Source organism: Crocodylus porosus, unplaced genomic scaffold (genome assembly GCF_001723895.1).
Source record: "Crocodylus porosus isolate Cpor-Errol unplaced genomic scaffold, CroPor_comp1, whole genome shotgun sequence".
In the NCBI taxonomy this organism is placed as follows: Eukaryota; Metazoa; Chordata; order Crocodylia; family Crocodylidae; genus Crocodylus; species Crocodylus porosus.
In genome coordinates, this window is record NW_017728922.1 from 9,268,388 (window position 1) to 9,291,036 (window position 22,649).

The 22,649-nt window shown below is 41.3% G+C and overlaps 1 protein-coding gene across 1 annotated transcript in view; it reads right to left on the bottom strand.

Moving 5' to 3' along the window:
- PTPRT (protein tyrosine phosphatase, receptor type T) overlaps positions 1 to 22,649 on the bottom strand; it is a 587,995-nt gene that overhangs the window by 329,860 nt on the left and 235,486 nt on the right. The gene's annotated exons all lie outside the window — the stretch shown is intronic.

Here is a 22,649-nt window from a genome sequence, read left to right on the forward strand (position 1 = left end):
CACCACCAATCTCAGGTGTGCATGTGCACCCATGTCCATCCCGTACATGTTGCCAATGTGTACCCACCCAGCCCTGGCTGGGCAGCACTTGTCCGAGCCCCAGTCCCTCCCTCATGGCAGGGGCTTTGATTTGCGCCCCCATGTCCCTTCCCATCCCCCTTGCCTTCCACCACAACAGGCTTACTAGCTGGACACAGCTGTATCAACCATCAGAAAGTCAGAATGTTGAAACAAGTGTCAATGTATAAAAAAGTCATTAGTAGAGTTCACTGTAACTTGAAAAGTCTTAACGTGAGGACTGCCTGTATTTGATTACCTCATTTGCACAGCTGATTTCAGTTTTGGTGCATTCAGTGTATCAAGAAAAAAAATGACAAGCCCTGTTCAGGCTTGGAATAGTCTCTCCAAGGAAACTACAACCCCATCATTTCAATAATTTAAAAACAGATTGGACAAAGTACTCAAACAGCAGTATGCCATACAGAACAAGACTAAAGTGTCAGAAGTCGTGGAATAGATTAGATGGCCTTCCAGGTCTCTTCCATCTCTAGTTCTTCTGAAACTACTACATGCATGATAAACAAAGGCTGCTTGTGCTTCCTCATGTCTGTCCTCTTCATTTCAGAAGGAGGGGAGGCTGTCAGGATAATGAACCTCTCCCCACATCTGACAGTCATGGTCATATTTTGGGGGAGTTCTCTTCTTTGCCCACAGTTCACAACAAAAATATGCTACAAAAAAGACCATCCACCAGACTGGTGTGCATTTAATGCCTACATAAGTGCAGTAGACAATTCTGCTTTGAGACAGAATCCTATTGCAGCCACACTAACATCAAGGATCTTCCATGGAAGCACGGTGTTTATGTCAGGCCAGAATTTGATTCTGTATTTATAAGTGCTATATAGTTTGTACTTACCATTCAAAAATTTCAAAACATTTCATGAACACTAGCTTACAAAAAGGCCCTGATGCATATATAATACTGTAGAGATGAGCAAGGTGGGCACGGTTCTAAATGGGAAGAACCAAAACACATGCATGATCAACAAAGTAAAACAAAATTGTACATACAACCATGTTCTTAAAAACCTACCTCTTTGAATGAAATCAGCATGTATTTTTTTCATATCAGAGCTTCTGCACATCAAAAGTTTGACCTTAGTTCAAGATCAAATAGAAGTGAATCCCATAGTGAGGTATCAAACAAAGTCCTATGTTCTATATTGAAATCACTGGGCTGCCATGGTTCCAGTGTGACAGACACTGTATATTGAATTCTAAGTATCATAAACATGTGCCAAAGATCATTAAAGGCATTATAAAGCCAATAACATAATAGTCAAGTGCACCTAATATGCTGTCAGTTAACATCAGTTCATACTTTCTTTCAAGCAATAGCCTGTTTGGATAGACCCCCTTTACGTTCAGTCTGTCATGTGTTAGACAATGTGGCAGAGAATATTTTTCTCCCTCAGAGAGGCCCAAAGCAACAGATGGAGCAATTAGCTCCCTGCCCCACAACACGGGTGATTTTCAAAGTGAGGGTGCCAAGCAAGATAATTGCTTTTACTAGTCTCTTGGAATATGCTGCATTGTTTGCTGACAAACACTCTTACTCAAAACCTGCTCCACAGAGCCCAGGGCAGTGGAGCATTTATATTCCTTTGAAATTTATCAAGCCAAGAAAACTCCAATGCAGCATCTATAGCTTGGCTAGGGAAAAAGCATATTTTGATTAGTTCTCCAGAATACTAGAGGATGTGCAAATACATTGTGAGAGAAATACATAGGTCAGACTTAGCCCCTGACCTAGCCAGAATTAAGAAATGGTATCCCGATTACTCGGCTGTCATACTAAATAGCATTCATTTGGAAAATATGAATCATAAAATGTAATTGCACATAAAATACACAATCCATAAATGCATGTAGTTGCTATCCAAAAGCATTTTAAAACAAAATCTCTGGCCAATTAAAATGTGATTAAAGACACATTGGCACTTTTCATGCATAAAGTTGCTTAAATTGGTGTGTGGACATCATCCGCGTAAAAACATTTTTCATCTCTGACTTCATTTGGAGGAGTTTTTCTTAATTTCATAAGAATTGCTGGTGTGATGTGGCTGTTGAGGCCTAGCACAGAGGTAGTTACATTTAAGTGACAGGCAATTTAGCTTTATATTGTATTTACAGCATTTAAAACATTTGAAGACCTTTCATAGTTGAACATCATGTATTAATTATTATGAGTTGTGACATTTTAAAAAGTTAATTTTATATTGAAAAATAATTGATTGTTATAGTCACTCTAACCTTTACTTCCCCACATGTCTCTGTTGTATTGCTTAATGTTATGTCTATAATTAAAAAATAAAATGTTTAAAGCTTCCCTAACCTACTCAGTCATTAAGATATTAGCATATATAATATGATGAAGGACAGCATTTATTTCCATTTCAAGTTAGTTGTGGAATAAGAATGGTATATTTTAAATATACTGGATCATGCTTCAAATCTAAAAATGTCACTAAAATTAGCTTCATTCTCAGAATAAACTATTTATGCAATGGAAATCCAGGTTAAAGTGTTAGTATGAGCTTAAAGCAATATCCATGGCAAGTTACCCCATGCAACTTCTAGTGAGATCTCCCAGTGGGCTATATTGCAGTAAATAATTGACTTTCAGAGACATCTCTAAGGAGCTTATGACTATTTCCTGATAAAGACAACTCTATCTGGGGTCACCACTGCATAAGTGTAAAGAAGAGATTGTTTCCCACTTTTTCATACCCATCTAACAAAAGCAGCAGAATGCAAAAGTGGTAGGGTCCAACATGGACAAAGCTCTTCTTCTTCTAAAGCACTAGCTAATGGGTCTTGCCAGTAAGTATGCTATACTGTACGTGGGACATCCTATTGTATCTTCTAAGCCACAGATTTACATAGATTTTGCCACAGTCCTGCCATGAATAAGTATAATCCAAAAAACCACTCAGAACTGGCTATAGGAATGTTCACAACCAACTGGAGCTTCATTAACTTTGGGCCACACAAAATTCTAAGTGCAGGATTGTGACCCTGTACAGAAGGAAAGCAGGGGTATGTTGTGAGTAATACAAATATTTCACTTATAACACATGCTTTACACTGTCAGCTTCATCCACTTTGAATTCCAGCCCTTTCTTGCCCCTAACCTTAATCTTGCATTTACCTCCTCATCCCAGCCCAGCTTAATCCAATCTTACCCTTTTCTAGGATGACTGGGTCTCTGGTCTGCCTAAAAATGGCAATGCAGCTTTGGTAAGTTGGGACTTGGACATACAACATGCTCACACTGATGTTTACATGCCTTTACACCAGAGTAAAAACAAAATGGACACATAACAGACAGACGTCCACTGTTGCAACTTCTATCCAGGACAGAATGACCACAGCAATTCTACACTAGTAGAAGTGACATTGCTCAGTCAGGACCTTGCAATTATCCATGGATTCCCTGCCACCAAGTAAGGATATGCTGTAATATCACTCTTGCCAGAAAGCTGCTCAGCAACCCAGCTCTGGATCCCAATATAGCCTGCACCAGGGTATTCAAACACTGTAAATTATACCTTATAAATATGTCCTGTATCTGGGCCTTAATTTGTACAAGAAAAAGGAGTGAGACATACAGAAAAAGCCAAAGGAATTAAAATCTCCTGTAAAGTGTTTCCAAATATGCACCGTCTAAAACAGCGCACGCACCACTTCTACCAATCAGAAGAAGTGTCTCTTGACAAGGCCTACAGTCTGTCAGAGCCATAATGTTCTGAAGGATTTGCACAGTTACACAAAGGAAATAGGGCATTATTTATAGCAAGTGACAAACCATCATTAGTTAATTTGGCACTGACTGTAATAACATTGTGAGCTGCTATGGCACACACAGGACTGTACGGAGAAGTACTGCTATAATTCAGCATTAAGTAATCTCTGTTTATAAAATGTGACTGGAAGTACATGTCTGTTCATCTTAGTAGGGGATGTATTTCTAGGATGAATGCAAACAGGTTGGTGGGGAGGCATCTACTGTTATTTATCACTGTTCTACACAGATATCCTATCAGGCTTAGGGCCATGGTACATTAGTAGCTGCATGAGCATAGCTGTGTGTAGACAGTCTCTACCCCTAAAAATGTGAACTACAGAGTGAGTGCAGTTAGAAATACGGCTCTGCTTTGCTTCAGTAACATAACATGCACTTTTACTGGGGAGAAGGGGGAACAGCAGAGAAACAGAGGTTTATCTGAGGGAAGGGGAACATTCAATCATGCTCCTTACTCCTACAAAATAACCAGAGGCCAAGGGCTTGAATTTGAAGCAATCTCACTTCAAGACAACATCTGCCAAAGAAAAACATGGGAAACCACAGGTTTCCCCTTGCTGGCTGGCAGAGTTCCAGCCTGCAAGGGGCTGCTCAGGGCTGGAGGGAGCAGGATGCAGGGGGCACCATGTAGTCAGCAATAAAGCCAGGCAGCAGTGGAGAGCAGTCCCCCCACCTGCCTGTAGGTAAGTATATGGGGGGGAGGGGGCATAGGCAACATGGGAGGCAGCAGAAGGGGGTGCAGATTGAAGTCCCCATGGTGAGGGAAGAAGTGGGGCATGGTTGGCGGTTGAGGCTGGGGGTGCTGTTCAGCCAGGACAGTGCACGGGTGCCGGGGCTGGGGCAGGAATGCGAAGTGCAGGGCCCATCTGGGGAGTAGGACAGAGCCACAGGCAGCTCGTTTGGAGGGTTGGGGGGATAAACTGGACTTTCAGAAAGCCTTTGACACTGTCTCTCACCCCGTTCTCATTAAAAAACTGGGGGACTGTGGTGTCAACATCTACATAGTCAAATGGGTCACCAACTGGCTGGAGAGCCACATCCAGAGAGTGGTAGTGGATGGGTCATTTTCGACCTAGAGGGATGTTGACTGAGAGTAGATTTAGGCTAGATATCAGGAGGCACTACTTCACAGTCAGAGTGGCTAGGATCTGGAACCAACTTCCAAGGGAAGTGGTGCTCGCTCTACCCTAGGGGTCTTCAAAAGGAGGCCAGATAGATACCTAGCCAGGGACATCTGACCCCAGAATTCTTTTCTGCCCATGGCAGGGGGTCAGAGTTGATGATCTGTTCAAGTCCCTTCCGACCCCACCAACTATGAAACTATGAGCTGGGTAACACAGAGATAATCCTGCCCCGAAGTGGTGTAACTTTGAACCACAAAACACGTGCTTATAACCAGTTTCAGGTGTTATTGTGCAGACAATCCAGGGGTTAAGAGCTCCAGGAGCTGCCCAACATTACCTTGTAACAAGGCTGCAAACTGATTGATAGTAGTAAATTCAAAAATACTCCTGTAATGTCTATCCTTATTGCTTGGGCCAGATGGGAAAGCTGTATTGTACAACAGGTAAAGCACAAGGTAAGAAGAGGATAGGTTCTGAATGAACTATCCCCAGGCCTGCCACATACTCACTGTGATCTTTTCCTTGCCATGTATCCCCTGTGTTGCAGTTTTCCTATCTGTAAAACTGGGAATATAATACATGTCCAGCTTTGGAAATCACTTGCATATATATTTGCTTGGTTCTTACTTTGTTTCAAGGACCCCCTGTTGCTATTTGCCACACAGTGGTACAGAGTGGCAAATGTTAGGTCTATCTGTTACCATCATATCCCCATCCACTACCATGATGTTTGAAAGCCCCATAATCCATACTGTATTGATCCTAGAGAAGTAACTGTTCATGTGTGAGAGAAGAGTTGTAAGGGACAACTTTTTACAAAGGCTAAATGCCTGGCCCCGGGTTATACTGGCAGCCTACAATCCTGCACTAGAATGCAAGGCACCCTGCACTGGACAACAGCTATTATATTCTGGGGCAGACAACGGATTTTAGGAGAACTCAGCCAGCAAAACAAAAAAAGCCACGCAGATGGGAAAGGGCATAAATACTGCCTCTCATTTTATTAAATGAATAAGAAATAGCATATTTAATAGTCCCAGTGCAGGCGTAACCTACTGAAGCTCAAGGAAGTCATTTCAAGGTTTCTCTGTTAAGTTTACTGATAGCTGCACATGCCCTGCTTGGATCTCTCACATCATCTCCCTTGCTTCACATCTTGCACTTTTAGGATCAGGACTGTCATCCTTACCCAGTGACACTGGTGAGAGGAAAAGAAAACCACACCTCCACTGCTGCCCCATGTACTTGAGCATCTAATATATTCTCCCCAGTTAGAGGCTCCAACAGAGAACAACAGCTCAACCACAATTTTGGGGGGCTGATCACTGAATTAAGTCACTACATCACATTTACAGCCATGTCTCTGTCACAACGTGAGCCAGGACTTCTGTATCAATGTATCACTGAGACAGTAACATTGCCAGAGATGAGCCCAAACCAGAAGCATTCATTCCTCAACTTCAAGGACTCCAGACCACATTTGCTTTGGTTTTTAATAACAAAACTAATGATGAACTGCACCCCTTCCCCCAGGCCTCCCACTTTTTACCTATTTCTCTCTGTAGCCCAAAGTCTGAAAGCCAGGTGCTGAAGGGCTTAATCCAACTTCCTCCAAGGTGCTGCAAGCACTCACCTCTGACCAAACCGCACCTTAATGATTCCCTCTGTAGAGCTGAACTAGGGCAGGTGGCTTATTGCTCTGTTTAAATGATTAATCATGTTGATTTCATTTCTAGAGCATTAGCAAAGAAACCTTAATCCACATAGTTCAACAGGATACATTGCCACCCAGTAAGCAAACTGATCATCAGTCAATTAGTCTTTGTTTCATAATAATCCATTTATTAAGCCTGATATTCAGGGGAACAGAAAATACAAGGTTTTTTTATCATCATTATTATTATTATTATTCATGTTGCCATTAGAGTTTAAATAAGGTCTGGCGTAAGTCCACAAAAGCATTTGAGTCTTAGTCTAGCCTGAATATTAGAAACTCACTCCTAAGACTGCTCACTGCAAAAGCTATAACGCCCCCCCCCCCACACACACACACGACATGGCTTTATGACAATGATTCCTTTCTTTTACTGTAATTTTGTATTTGCTTTTATTCTCAGTTGTTCACTTTGATTCAAGGTATGTCTTCCCTCAAGACTGACAAGGAGGCATGTAACAGGCATATCAAAGCTAAAAAGTTATTTAAGTGAAAAATGCCAGCTTTGAAGATCCCTTTTTCACCTAAATGGAGCCTTTTAAAATCTGGTGTAAGCATATACCCACCAAGCAAAATCACTATGCACCTCCTCATATACCTGATCTTTGGCAACAAACCTGCATTGTGTAGTCTGCTTGGTGGTATGGGTGATTTATAAAGGTGGCTTAATGAAGTTCATGGAGTTAAGACAAAGTACAGGTCCCTCAAAGTTAAAAAAAACCCCAAACCCTAATCTTTATGCAGAATTATAAAAAAACATCCAGAGAAGCTATTTAATGGCCACCTTTGCAACACTTCATTTGTACCACAAGGCAACTTCTTTTTTGTGACAGCTTCATGGGAAGGACTGACCTTTCGTCTGTCTGGAGCAGAGAATATAAAAGTGGCATCAAACACATGGGGGGCCCCCCCGCCGCGCTCCTGTGGGACACTCCAGGTGCCCCAGCATTGCAGCCTTCACAAGCTCTGCTGGTACCACACGGTATGTAGAAAAAACTTTTAAAGCTGTGTCTATGGCCAAATCGCTGATTGTCCAAATCAGCATCAAAACTTCAGATTCAGATTTGGCCAGATCAAATCAGGGACAGCGATCCAAATCAATGAATCAAATCACCGTTCCTGATTTGGGCTGAATCCGAATAGAATAGGACCCACTTCGGACACCCTTAATGAATAGCTGTGCTAGGCAGGTTGAGGCCCCAAATTAGAGTGTATGGTCTGATGCCACGAGAAGTACTATAATTTATTGAGTATAACACACACTTTTCCCCCCCACAAATTAGGATGCATGTATGTTAAATGGGGAAGCCAATTTTCTGCCCAGAATAGAAGCACCGTGCTTTGATTCCTGCTCCACAGAGCAGCAACACCATTCTAGCAGCTGAAGGATTTAGTTACTCATTAGTTCTGCATTCCACAGGTGTTAACAATGATATCTCCTTTTTAATGGTCTTTAAGTTCCAGTAATAAGACAACATTTCTTAGGACAATTTTTTGTGTTCTGCCAGCTGCTCCTGGTTTCTTGCTCCATATTTCACAGTTGTGGAGACGCTTTTGCTCTTTTCAAAATCAGAATTCCACCCATGGAGACTAGTCTTTAGCTTTAATTAAGCAGGAAAGGGAAAGTCAGTCAGCTGAAGATTAGGCTGTGTTCCTTCTAAATCTGGAAATCTTTTTTCTTCATTCTGCCTTTCAAAAGCAAGGTGCATATTATATTCCAAGGTATGCTGTATGTAGGAAAAAAGTAACTTTACCAGCAGAATTATGCCTGCATTTCTTCACGTTTTGGGGTTCTTCCCATGTAAATAAGTTGGGGTTTTTTCCAGAAAAATTAATTCTCTCCTTTTTGGTCATTCATTGTTGCTACATCAAACATCCGTTATTTCCCTGTTATAACCATATTAAGCATTGTCAGTGGATTAATTCTTTGGAGAAATTCTGTCCTGAAGTAAACCTACCCAGATCATATTAATTAGTGTCTTATAGCACAGTTTTTTAAATTCTGATTTACCAGCAATATACCATTTATGTGAGCATAAGAAATGGAGAAATTAGAAAGAGAAATATGAAACAGAATGCTTCCCAAAATTAATGACAGCATCTGGTCCTTTTGTCCATTTAACTTTTCGTAACTGGGTCAAATCAATGTAACACCATTGACTGGGAGCAATGGACTCAAGCTGCAGCAGAGGAAATTTAGTTTGGAGATTAGAAGAAAGTTTAAGACTATAAGGATGGTCAAGCACTGGAACAGTTTACCTAGAGAAGTTGTAGAATCTCCATAAATGGAAATTTTTAAAAGTATGTTGGCTAGACACTTGGCTGGAATGGTTTAGTCAGGAAGGGTCCTGCCTTGAGCAGGGAGGTGGGCCAGATTACCTTATGATGTCCCTTCCAGCCCTACTTTCCTGTGATCCTATGACTTCAATGGATCTATACAGACCTACCCCATTAATGAATTTTGAGTTTGCATCTTTTGGCTTCTAAGGGCACTGTGATGCATGACGAGTCCTTGTGACAGCTAGTGTTGTCGATCATGTAGGCAAACTGACTATATATTATTGCATAGATAGGTTTTAGGATGAACCTGTGAGCTAGCCTTCTGATTTTAATATGCTTTTCTATGGTCTGTTTCCTGGCTGGCTGTTTTTTGTACGATGAGTTCAGTGGCCAAGTAAACAACAAATGTATTTACTTCTGAACACCACTGAGACTTGTATGGGTTTAAAAAAAGATTAAATGCTCTCTCGCCATTTCCCATGGGCTTTTATCTTCCTTAAAGGACTGATTCAATTTTGCAGTGGGAATCCCCTCCCTCTGCACCAGTAGGGGTTCTTTTCAGGGAGGGGATGTGGGTTTGTTTTGGGGATTTTTTGGCAGGATTTTCATCCAACATCGATATTTTTACAAGTTATCCAAACAACTGTGCAGACTTGCATATAGATTGTCCCTTAGTGATTTGTGAGATAATATTCAATTTCCATTTTTTCCCTTTCTTGCTTGTGCTGGAAAGCTTCAAAAGCCACATGGTGCTGTCAAGATTGTCAAAACTTCACACAGTCAATTTCATCTGGAAAAAAAATCCTACGTGAATGGGAGCGGGGAAAACCTGGCAGGCTCTCTCAGAGATGATCAAGGGATGACTACAGAGGTTGAGCGATGCCCCTTCTCCAAGATCATAAGCAACCTGCTTCTCAGTTCTACAGCTTTTGTGGTTAATTGTTTCTCTCTGCTTTCAACAACTTAAATAATCTTCTTCCCGATGGACGTGTGGAAGTGAGTATTTGGAGTTGTTCAGAAAAGTTCCTCCTGAAAGTGGCTCCAGGTCAGTGAATCCTCTGAACCCGGACCTGGCTGAGCTCCCAGTGTGACTTCTGTGGCAAATTCTGACTTAGAAGAATAACTCACGCCCTCTGAAAATAGGATATTTCTTCTTCATTTGTTACAGTCCTTAGTGGGTTATTTTACATCCTCCTTTCCCTCCTCTTTAATAGGAATCTTCCATCCATCATTCCTCTCATTCCAAATGCATACCCCTGCTGTGGACAGTTCCCCTTCCAGCACTTGAAAAATGCCACTTTCAAGACTCCCCTTTCACCTAGATGTTTCTTAGTGCATCAAGAGATGATTGAGGGATGGTAACATTGCAAAATGAATCTTAGGTCTTAGAGCTGCTCAGTGCTGCTAGGGCACAATCAGGTAACTTTTTGTGGGACCACTTCTATATTCCACTAATGGTCGGTCCCTCCCATGAAGCTGTCATAAAAGAGAAGGTGCCTTGCGGTACAAATGAAGTGTTGCAAAGGTGGACATTAAATACCTCCTCTGGATGGTTCAATGCAGGATTGTGGCTAAAGAGCAGCCATATTATGAGGACTGCAGTGGTTTTGTTTTTTGGGGTTTTTTTTTTTGGGGGGGGGGGCAGTTCAGTGGAGAGAGGATGCATGGGCATGCTTCTCAAAGATTTCCAGAAAGAACTGCTTTAAAAAAAAGAAGGAAAAAAAAAGGAGTTGGGCCAGTGAACTAAATAGAAAGCACCATATTTTCCAAAGGTAAAAGGTTATAGTCCCTGCAAAACCACATGCTCTTGTTACTAGAGTTATGTGCACAAATCAGGCAAATATGCATAGAAGTCGCATGTATGTACAAAGCTGCAGTTGCTTCTGCCCCTTTGGTGCTAATGTGCGAATCACAGGTAAATTTGAAATCTGTTCTTTTTTGTTCATGCAAATTTGCACATGTACTTATTACAAACGTATGCACAAACTGGTTCAGACATGGCTGAAGTTACCAAAAAAACCTACCGTGCCCAGAATCAGCATCCTCAAACATGCCCATGCTACTCTGCATGATATCCCCAGCCTTCACTAGAAACAGTGTAATTATGTCCACAAAGCACTGGGGGCAACCCAGTTGGCACTGCCACTCAGTCATTCAAGACTGCTGGTTCCCAACATCTTCTCTCCTTCACATATAAGTCACTGGAATTGAAGGAAATATATTAGATGGAAAATGTTTGTTCTAGGTCTCCATATTAAGTGAAGATTTAATCTGAAAAAACAGGTAATACAGAGAATCAAAGAAGGCATAGTTCACTAACCAACACATTAGATAGCACTGCTCTTCAAGATCCTGCTAACAAACGCACATGGCAGGAGTATTTTAGAGCTTGAACAAGACAGGGCTGAACAAGTGACTCCTGTCATACAGTCATTATTAATTTACAAGTAGCTGTACGTTCCTTCTGGTTACTATAAGGTGACATACACCTCCTACAGTGCTATCTACTAATTTATACATGTATGACAGCACAATATATTTTCTTCTTTGGCCATTGCATTTTGATAGACATCTTTTGTACCTTGATAAATAAATAACAACCCTGCTATCCAGAGAAGAATGTAGCTAGCAAGTTCATCATAGCTTCACCTATGTTCCCAGGAACATAAGGAATCTCCCTGTGTTTTAATGACTGAAAATAAGTTCAGACACCTCCAGCAAGTTCCAATGATCATAACATGGAAGAACTAACAGCACTGGCAACAGAAAGCTTGAACAGTTAGATATAAAGTAAGTTTTCCCACACAGATTGCTGTTAAACCTTACACATCCAAAAAATCACGAAGTCCTTGTCTTCGTTTAAGGAAGCCAAGCGTCAAACTGTGTCCAAATGCATGACCCTGCACCACAAAAACCTTAAAAGACAAGGCAGAAACCAATCAAAACATTTTCACAAGGGGATGCTGATGGCTGAGAAAACAGCCAACTGAGCCAGGGGCTCTCAGCTTCAGGTTTGCTCAAATTTAGCCTTTGACGATAATGCTTGAAAGTGTTGCTGTCTGATCATTGTTCTGTACCCCATCTGAAAGACAGTAGCTACAATCTGCTTCATAGTCAACACATACCCACATCAGCTAGTGACTGCCAGCACAATTTTACCCTTCTCGACAATCCAAAAGGAGTAAAAACTCAATAAGCACAGAATACAAGCTGTGGCTCTTTTCCTCCCCTGTATAAGATCATCAGTTTCTGGTGTGAAAAGAGTCTTCTTTTGTGAATAGTGAGTTAACAAAAAAGTGAAAGTGTTGGAAGGCTAGTGAATTCATGTAATCCCTGCATTAAACCCAACTAAACAAGACATATTGTAAAAATATTTATGTTCCAGCACAATGTTTAAGATAGTACCTATCAGGCGAAGTAGTCTATAAACTCCACAAATCTTTCACGACTCACTGTGCTTAATAATACTATTTAATTCAAGTGAATGAATAATACACCATAATGACTATACTAATATAATAATTATTTTTTGCTTCCCATCTATCTGCCACTACATAAACATAGAAGTCAGATCTATGCATTTTTTGACAATTACCATTTCTTTTCTTCTATTTAGAAACAAATGTAATTACTTCAACTAGAAGAGACAGAATTACTTCTGCAGTAAAGTCAAAACACGCATCAACACTCATTTTCTATAATTATTTCACAAGCAGCTCAGTCTGGCATCTTTCACAAATGAAAAGAGTTTATAAAGGCCTTTGGCTACTTAATGAGCAATATACAATTACAGGAACAATTGAAAAAGAAATGAAAAAAAAGAGGTTCCCTCCATTCATTTCACCTCTTTATTCATGTCTGTTTTTAAACATGAAGTAAAAACAGAAAGGAAAATGATTCTTCCTATAGCATTTGATAGTGTTATTAGCAGTCTTTTCCATTACTTAAGAGTGACGACAAGACCTCAGGGAAGCCCTACATGGCAATACTAAGCGTATACCTACATGCAACTTTTTGGTCATATTTTGACACCAAAGAAAGTGTGTGTTAAATGGTAAATTTGAACACAGACAGGACATAGACATTACTATGCTTATCCTTAACCCTAACATGATTAAAGCAATAATTTCTTAAAGCTAGGCACAGAAAAAAAATGGTTATCTGGCTCTTAATTCCAAAGCAGATAAATGCAATCGTTGCTATCTAGAGCACGGCTACATTTAAACTCTTTGCAGCCTACAGTTAGGCCAAGAATTAGATGTGTCCTGGAAATATGATTTATATAAAGATGAAACCAGAATTTAGTATGTTGTTAATTAGGTGGCATAGGCTATGGCAGGCAGGCAGGCAGAGAGTAAGGAAGAACTACAGTCTTTACTTTTTTTAGGGTTGTTGGTTGTAGCTGTGTTGGTCTAAGGACATAGGCAGGCATGGTTCTTCGGTAGATGTGATATCTTTTATTAGACCAACAAAATAGTTGGAAAAATTGTTCTTTTCCAGCTTTTGGGCATGAACACCCTTCTTCAGGCAATAGGAAGAGTCTCTTTTTAAGAACATTAATTATTAGAGTCAAGACCATTGGTGACACGTAGGGAGTGCATGCGGGTTATTAGCTATTCTTGTACTTCTTTCCATTGCTCTGAACCAGAATACTGCTCTTCCCCAAGTATATGCTTGCAAAGATATCCATGATTAAGTAGGACGGTACAATTTCCCAACTCCAGAAAGATAGTTTTACTTGCATTAGGGTGATTAGTGGCTGCATACAAATGTTCAATTCTAGCTCTGCAAAAAATTCACTGTCAGAAATGATTCTCAGAGAGGGAGAAGTACGTATGTCCAGTTTTCAACCATCCCCTCTCCCCTGCTCCTCGCACCTTCCAGAGACTGGGGTGAACCTGGTCTGGGAAAGGAATGAGCTGCTCTAGTCCTTCCAGTTTTGGGGGGACTGAAGCAGTAAGGCAAAGCCACTGCCTGCCTCTCACACAGGGATCTCCAGGGTGAGAAGCGTGCAGGGAGCACTAGGTGGCTACTCCTCACTCCCCTCCCTATCTATGCGAGGAGCAGAAGCAGCTTTCCTGACACTTTCTCCAGATCTGTGCCATCTCAGTCTCTAGAAGGCACAGAAATCTTTTCCCACAATTTCATTTCTTCTGATCTTATTCAGTCTCCTAGGAGAAACTCTCCTGGGAGTTTTTTTTGTACTCATTGTAGTTGGGTTATTTTTCTCCTGGAGCAGCCATTTTTGCTCTGTGAGAAAAAGCTTAAACATCTGTACATTTTTTGGTTTCTACTAGGAGAGCAGAAACTCTTCTGGTAGAAACTAGATATCTGTACATAGCCAGTCACATAAAAGAAGTTACGAAGAAAGAGGATTATGAAGTTGTGATGTGTATTGTGTTGTTTCACCTCAGACACAGCCAAGTCCCTCAACAATGCAGAATTCTATTAAGCACAAGGTGCAGAGGTAAATAATGCATTTCATTCAGATTTAAATAGTTTTACAGTCTGTTCACAGGGAGCTGAGCTCTAATTTGGCAGGGAAGAAAAATTAAACTTCTAAACATAAATCTGTGCAATCTTGGCTAATTTGTAAAATGCTGTCAAGTAGTTTGCTATCAATTTAAAGGATATTCAGTCTAGGGAACATTCAGAACATCTCCAAGCCAGATACCTAAGCAGAATAGAAATCTGGATGTTTCAGGAATCAAGGATGAATTTTAATGACTAGAAAGAAAACTAGGAGGGGAAATTGGCTTTCAAATCTTCTCCTCCCATACCAGTTCAAGTTTCAAACTGCCACTTATGACACAAGACAAGACAAAACCTTATTTTGCCTCATCTTTGAATAGCAGAACCAGTAACAAGGAATCCTGAGGTAAACCGCTACTGTGTTTTAAAAGATAAAACCAACATGCGAGAACCGTATTCCTGGGACGAAGACTCAGAGGTCTGGCTCCACAACAGCCCCGAGTCGATGCAGCCTAGACAGGTTGCTTAACCTCCCTGTGCCGCAGGCTCCCCGCCTGCAGCTGGAATGAGGAACCCGTTCTGTTATGGATTAGGTTAAGGGTTCACCATGTGGTTCTGAGGATCCATGAAACACAGCCAGTCACTACAGGGGTCTTCTTCTGTAATTAGGTTTTAAACATCATACTTCTAAAATAAAACCACCTTCTTGCAACTTCTACTCTTCAGAAGCCATGCTCTACATTCCAGTTTTCTATACTATCACTATGTAAAATGGCATTTCCAACTTTTCATAAAATACCAAAGGACAACGTTCTGCCTGAATGGGAGTGACATGGGGAGAGAGGCAATACAGTGACTGTGGAAGGACATATTGTAGCAGTAAAAATGTGATGGATGTAATGTAGAGGGTGTTTCCATAAGGTAAACTTGAAATATGACTAGTTTCCTGACTAGCTTTTCATATGGACCCTCTTATTGTGAAATCAGAGCACTCTGATCCTGGACTCTGAATGGCTTTTTCTTCACTTGCTCCCAAGCAGGCAATGCTGTTTAGAGACTGCATAAAAGTTAAGAGCCTGCATTTTGAAAATTTTAAGTGTTTCAGGCAGCCTGTGATTAAGTTATTAAATTGCATTTTTTCCCACTTCTCTAAAAAGTGTTATTTTGACTCAAATAGACTCTATTGAGAAGGTCCCCCCCGCAGCCCCTCTTTCAGTGAAGGAAAAAAAAGTCCCTTATCTTACATTTGCATACCAGGAAACCTCCTTATGTTGAATGCAGTCCATGCTGAGCATGACTATAGAGCACATGGTTCATACTGAGCAAACACACTGATGGGAACCCTTTTTTATTTACAATTTTATTAAAAACACGCTTACCACCCTATACTTATAAAGCTTCATACAGTGAGCATCTTTGTTTTACCCAATTTTTGTATCGCAAAAAACAACTACATATCCAAAAACGTACAACTACATAAACCCTTAAACAACACACATCAACTTCCCACAGAATCCAAATCCTTACAGAAATCATTCTTCATACAGAGATGGTGTACTCTACAGAGAGGATGATGCCTGCCAAGTGTCAAGAAGATCGGTGCAGGGGTTTGGGGGGAACAGCACCCCAAATTCTTGAAAGCAAAACTTAATGTTATGTCTAGGCATTACAACATAGCAGAGTGAAAACTGCAGGGGTGGTAGCTCTTACTAAGGCCACAAAGCTTGCCAAGTTTCAAGAAGATTAGTGCAGGGGTTTGGCGGGTACTGCCCCTCAAGCTGCGGACAAGCAAAACTCATGTCATGGGTACTTGTGGGACTGACTTTCTCTGTCTAGGGGCATGGGAGACACTGCTACAGGCCTGGCTGCTAAGCTACTGTGTTACCAGTTACCAATCAATCAATCATGATTCACTCAGGAACTAGGGACTCAGGGACCAGCTCACTACACAGGATATAGCTACTACATAATGACTTAACGAGCATTAATTAGCACCTACAAAACCAGGCTAAGGAGATGAAAGAATCAATACAGACAATCAACTGCCCCAAGACAGAGACAGTCTTGGCACGAGTTTTGTCTGTCAGCAGCTGGGGTGCAAGGCCCCAGAGCCCCCCTGCACTGAACTCCTCAACAGCTGGCAGCATCGTGGCCACAGCAGGGGCTACCATCCCTGCAGCTGTCACCCCACTACGCCTTAACACACACCGTGTCACTCATGGCTCGAGTTTTGCTTGTCCACAGCTTCAGGTGCAGTTACCCCCAAACCCCTGCACTGATCTCCTTGAAACTTGGCAGGCTCTGTGGCCTCACCAGAGGCCACCACCCTTGCAGTTTTGACTCCCCCTGTGTTATAACACACAGCCGTGACTTGAGTTTTGCTTTCAAGAATTTGGGGTACAGTTCCTCCCAAACTCCTGCACCTATCTTCTTGAAACTTGGCAAGCTTCATGCTCTCAGTAGAAGCTACCATCCCTGCAAGTTTCATCCAAATCAGACAAAAAGCCAACAAAGTTATAGATATTTAATTGATTCCCCATTATACCCTATGGCCAGATCTCCAAGGCAGGTCCGAAGCTTCAGAGCCGTTTTGGCTGGATCAAAGCGGAAACCCAGTCCGGCGTTCTTGATCACATCAGGCCATCCGAAGTGGTCGGATCCAAAGCCGGATCAGATTGCTGCCAACTCTCACAGGCCTATCTGACATGCTCTTCATTTCCTCAAAATTGCAGCTGCGTGAAATAAGGTGCTAGGTGCTGCTTTCTCCTCTCCCTCCATCACTGCCTTGCACAATATGTTTACATATTTCACATAGAAAAAGTATCCCAAGTCTGCAGCCCCCAATCCTCCATCTCTCTTGCTTTGTGCAATTCAGATCTAGCCACACTTTCTCTTCGCATTCCAGAAAAAACATATATATTTCCACCTGTACTTTTGTTATTTGCCACCACGTGTGTGGGAATACAATTCCTGCATATAGAATAATCAGCAATAGCAGTCTTAAACACTGCCACTTTTTCCAGCAAAAGACAGTGTCCTTCTGGACCATAACCAAAGTATTTGTATTATCTCTCCATTGGGATCCCTAGCACTCTGATTTATCTCTCATTTGAAGGTCCAATTTCTCCAAGTCCCTCCAGTTCCCCACTTCCATATGATGATTTTCAACCTATTTAGTGTAGCTCCCATCGCTTCTCAAAACTCTGATGCATGCTTTAGCAACCTTTCCATCAAAAGTATGTCTCTCTCTACTACACTGATATCATTCAAGTATCATAGGCATATTACCTCCTCCCACTCCACTTATGACCATCTGTTTTCTTATTTTTTGTGTCAACAGTTCCATGACTAACAGAAATACGAGTGGCCACAGAGGGAACCCTTGTTTCATCCTATATGGATTTTAAAGGCCCCACTTAGATGCCCATTAATTTGGATTTGACTCTCCACTTCTCTATACAATAATATTATCAACATATATTTTTTTCTGGGAACCCCATTTTTCCTAGCACTTTGAAAATGTAATCATAATCCACTCTGTGACATGCTTTTTTCTAAATCTAGGTTAGCTATAACTGTGCTTTTTTCCCCTCTAGGATGTGGGACAGTGAATCTCTGATCACTTTGATTACTTTGGAGATCCTTCTACCTGGTATTGTACATACTTGGTCTTCATGTCTTATCTTCTGCAGGTTTTTCCTTATCCTCAAAGCCAGAATCTTGGCCATTAAAACTCATCGTTTCCAGTTTTTCAGAAGCTCCTTCTCTCCTCTCTTAAAGAATAAGATTATAACGCCTCTTATAAAATCCTTCCTTGCCTCCTGTTTCTGTTACTTCCTCAAAATCTTCCACTATATCCCTCCCTACCTGTATCCAAAACCTCTTGTAAAATTCCATTGGTATTCCATCTGCTCCCAATGATAATTTCCCTACTTTAAAGGTTTTTAACCACTCCTTCACTTTATTTAAGCTTATCTTTTCTTCCATCTTCTTTGCTTCCTCCTCTACTTTCTCTTCAATTTCTTCCAGAAAAACCTTCATCTTCTTCCTGTTGATGTCCTTCTTGTGATATAGTTCTTCATAAAATCTTGTTGCCTCCAACACACCTTCTCCTGCTTTTCTACCTGGGTACCACCACCATCCTGCACTGCTTTTAGCTCTCCTTTCACCATCTTCACTCTAGCCAAAAAATACTGAGACCGCTCTTCACTTTTTCCCACCCAGGATGCCTGTACTAAACCATTTTCTCTCTTATCTTTCTGTTAAACCACCTTTCTTTCTATCTCTTGCCTTGTTTTTTCTAGTTCTTCTCATGCCAGTCTTCCTTCTGTGGCTTCCTTTAGCAGCTCCTGCATCTTCTTTACAGCTCTCTAAGCTCTTAAATTCTTTTCCCCGTGGTTCTTCAGCCTCCTTTCCTGAAAAATTCTCTCATCCTCTTCTTCACCATTATCCACCATTTTCTGGTACTTTAAAAATATTTCTTCAGTGTTCTCCACCCCTTGTACTCTTGTATGCTTGACATATTTCTTGCAAATGTACACTTGACATATCTCTTGCAAATGTAACTTCCACGTTCCCCTTCCTCTTATGGGGCTCTTACCAAGACTCAGTTCCACCATGAACATTCAGTGATCATTAAATACCACAATTTTGTTTTCTTTCTTTCTTATCTCTATTTCTTTTATACAAACATAAAGTCAGTTCTTGATTGTTTCTTTCAAGTGGTGTCAGTTCTAGTGCAAACTGTCTCCTCTGGCCACACATTGCTTAGTGACTCTTCTTTTATTATATTTAACAGTCTGGATGAACTGTCTAAAATTCCATTCTCCTGTTCTGTCACCCACTTCTGTTAGGCAAATGAAGTCCCCCACTATTATCCACTGTCTCCTTCTGATCATGTAAACTGCTAGCTTTCTAAGCAGAACCTTCCTCCCTTCCTGCTCTGGTGGCATATACGTTGAACACTTCTAATTCTGCTCCCCTGATAGCATCATTTGCTGCAGTCTGCCACCGATGATGTCTTCCACCTTCTTTGCTTTCAACTTTGGATTCTTAAATAGTATTACCCCTTCAGCCACTTTGTGTTCATTGGTCCCTGACCACCAGGGTGGTCCTCAACTCCACTTTTTCTTAAAGCACTTATAATCCCTTTTCCCAAAATTCCATGTTCTTGTCACCAGATTACGTTTGCCCTTACTTATTTTAACATTGGTTTGATCTATTTCCATCTTTTGGAATAGAGATGGCCCCAACAGCCCTGCACCTCATCTGCATATAAATTTCTGGAGGGCCCCAGGACTTGTGATAAGAAGATGTAGTTCCAGTCATGGGGGTGGCATTAATTAGCACATGAATCCTTTGTGCGGAGTATCTGCAGTACACACACACTTACTACGCAGTGCTGGGCTGTGGGGTCAGCATGACTTGAAATGCTGTTGAGTCTGCTCGAGCCCAGCCCAATGGAATATATGATGTCATAACCTTTTTGCTCTGAGCTAATATCATGAATAGTTTGTACTGTGTATAAGTAGGTACAGAGTAGTGCTCAAAAGTGTATTTATGGAGTACCTATGTTAAAACTGCAGCAGTCTGGTTTGAGTTCACATTCGGATTCACAGCAGTCTTGTGTTCCTCTCTGCAGTTTCTGCTGTCCTGTTTGTCCATCCCCCCACTTCACCATCACACGCAGTTCACTTTCACATTGTGCCGGTGGAGGGAACAGAGCCCCAGCTGGGTCTGGCAGCAAGCAGGGAGAGGACAGTTGCAAGGGGAAGAAGATGAGAGGGGCCACCTGACCCTCCCAGCCATTATTTTCCTTGCTCTAGCAGTCAGAGGGGGCATGTTTTCAAAACAACACTCTGATAATTAGATTCTACACCTGCAAAATTGTAACAAGTTTATAATTTTTCCATATACAGAATCTAATTATTGGGGGGAGGGGGATTGTCTTATATTTAGGTTCATTTTGTATTCAAGTAAAGACAATACTTCACATTTGAACATGCTTGTGTACAGCACAGCCTTTATAACCAGAAGCCTCACAATCCTGTTGGTCTTACAGAATGAATGATGGTGAATAAATGCAGTGACAACATTCTCTTAGAAGATGATGCCTAGCTACAAGATAACACCCTTCTAATACCAGTCACACCCAGCAGGCACTCAGGAGCAGACGGATGGCACAGCACCTTAAAGGGGTATTAAATTGTGCTCTGAGCGAACAGAAGTTGAACTCCATTTATTCCCACTATCTGTGCAGTTCAGAAATTCAAATGCTATCTTTTTCCCCCACTGAGGGCTGGAGAATTAGAAAAAAAAAAGTTTAAGGGAAATAAAGAAAATAGGCCTGACAGCAGATCGTTTAGAGATTTGATCAGACGTGCTTAACAGCATTCATTCCAGCTTCACCATATTCACAGTGCACTCAGTAGCATTACGCATGATGCTTCCCTTTTGCCCTGTAAATTGAATGCTGAATATTAATATCATAATGGCTTCATACAAAAAGGCTGCTATACTGCACCATACAGACTACCAAGAAGCTGTGCCATTCTGAAGCATCATGTCAAATTTCCACTTATAAATGTCTTCTTAGTATGGTACATCTTGACACCCATATATCATGTCAATAATCCATGAAATATCCAACTTTGCAAAACACACTGACTAGCACAGTCCATGGAGCCTATGCATATTCTTTCCAAAACATTAAAAAAAGAAGAATTCAAACCCAGGGCAAGCTTTCTAGGTAGTCAATGATAACTCTAGCTATGACAACTCTGATGGTATAACTGAAAGTGTCATGATTTGGGGTAGGGGCTCTTGTAAGACACATAGCAGGAATCTCAGAAATCCTCCATGACACTCTTACAGTTATCAAATGTAGGCATTAGAGGCCACAGTGTCACTCATCCTGCTGAGAGTAGCATCCTGCAATACCCACAACCCCACTAAACACCAGGTAAACATAGCCCTGCAGCAGATGCAACACAAAGATGCACCCCTTCCAGCGGCTGCCACCAACATACTCACCTACAGTGAAATCCAGCAATGAGTTAACATAGAAACCCAAGAAAAACCTTCCTCAGCAAACTGGAGACAAAAAAAAGAAAGCTCTGGATGGTCTGTCTTGCCAAGCTACAGAGCTGCAAGAGCCATCCACTGGAGAGGTGGGAAGAGTCTACAAATAGGAAAGAGGAATAGGGGATAGAAACCTGGGAACTAATGCCTGCATAATCATACAAAACTGAATCTGCAGCCTGTGACCACCACATACTCATACAGGAACTGAAAACAATTAAAAAAAACCCCCAATTTCATGAGGGATTCATTTTCTCCCCCATTTCTGACTTTCTGAGCTTCCATGACCAACAACATTGTAACTACCATACCCGCCACAACTCCAAAACAAAGGGGTTTTAAGAGTAGACTTGTCAACACAAACCATGAATCTCTCTGCTTTGTGGGCTGAAATCCAGCATGTTATTGTTACTCCTGTGTTCTGAATAGACAATCAGGCAACCTGCAGTGGTGTGCGAAGGGATGTTCAGAGCTTCTTACACTGCCCTCATATTCTCAGGAGGGAACAGATGGAGTGCTGCAGGCTACATTTTGCTATTTCAGCTCTGATTCCTTCCAGGAAAGAATTTAAAGATAATGAAGGTGATATACTACCAGGAACTGTGCCCTTAACCCAGGGGACAACCTAAGGTAAGATTTCTTTCATAAACTCTTAAAAGCCTCTTGTATTTGGTGTTTAAAATGCTTTCCTTTCTTCTGTCAACACAATCAAGAACACTGTCTGAGGTGATCACATTTGACAACTCCCATTTAAGTATCACATCACATACAATGCGAGGTTCTTTGTCCTTCTGTGGAGAAAGCTGCAATTTCTGCATTATTTTTATGGAACAGACAACTCAGGTATCTGTTTAACCTTGAACTGCTGATCATCTGACCTCTAGGGAATAACTTATTTCCAGAGACACTTGCTTGAATTGGGGAACAGTTAATCTCAGGACTAACTCACAGTAGACACGTCTGGGTCAGGCAAGCTACCAAGATTCATTGACACTTGAACAGGTCTGTCTTAGCAATAAAATAGATCTGGTAAAGATACCAGACAATCCAAGATAACTGGTTCTTCCAAGTGGACTGATGACCAGGTGAAATGTCATCATGCAGAAGTAGA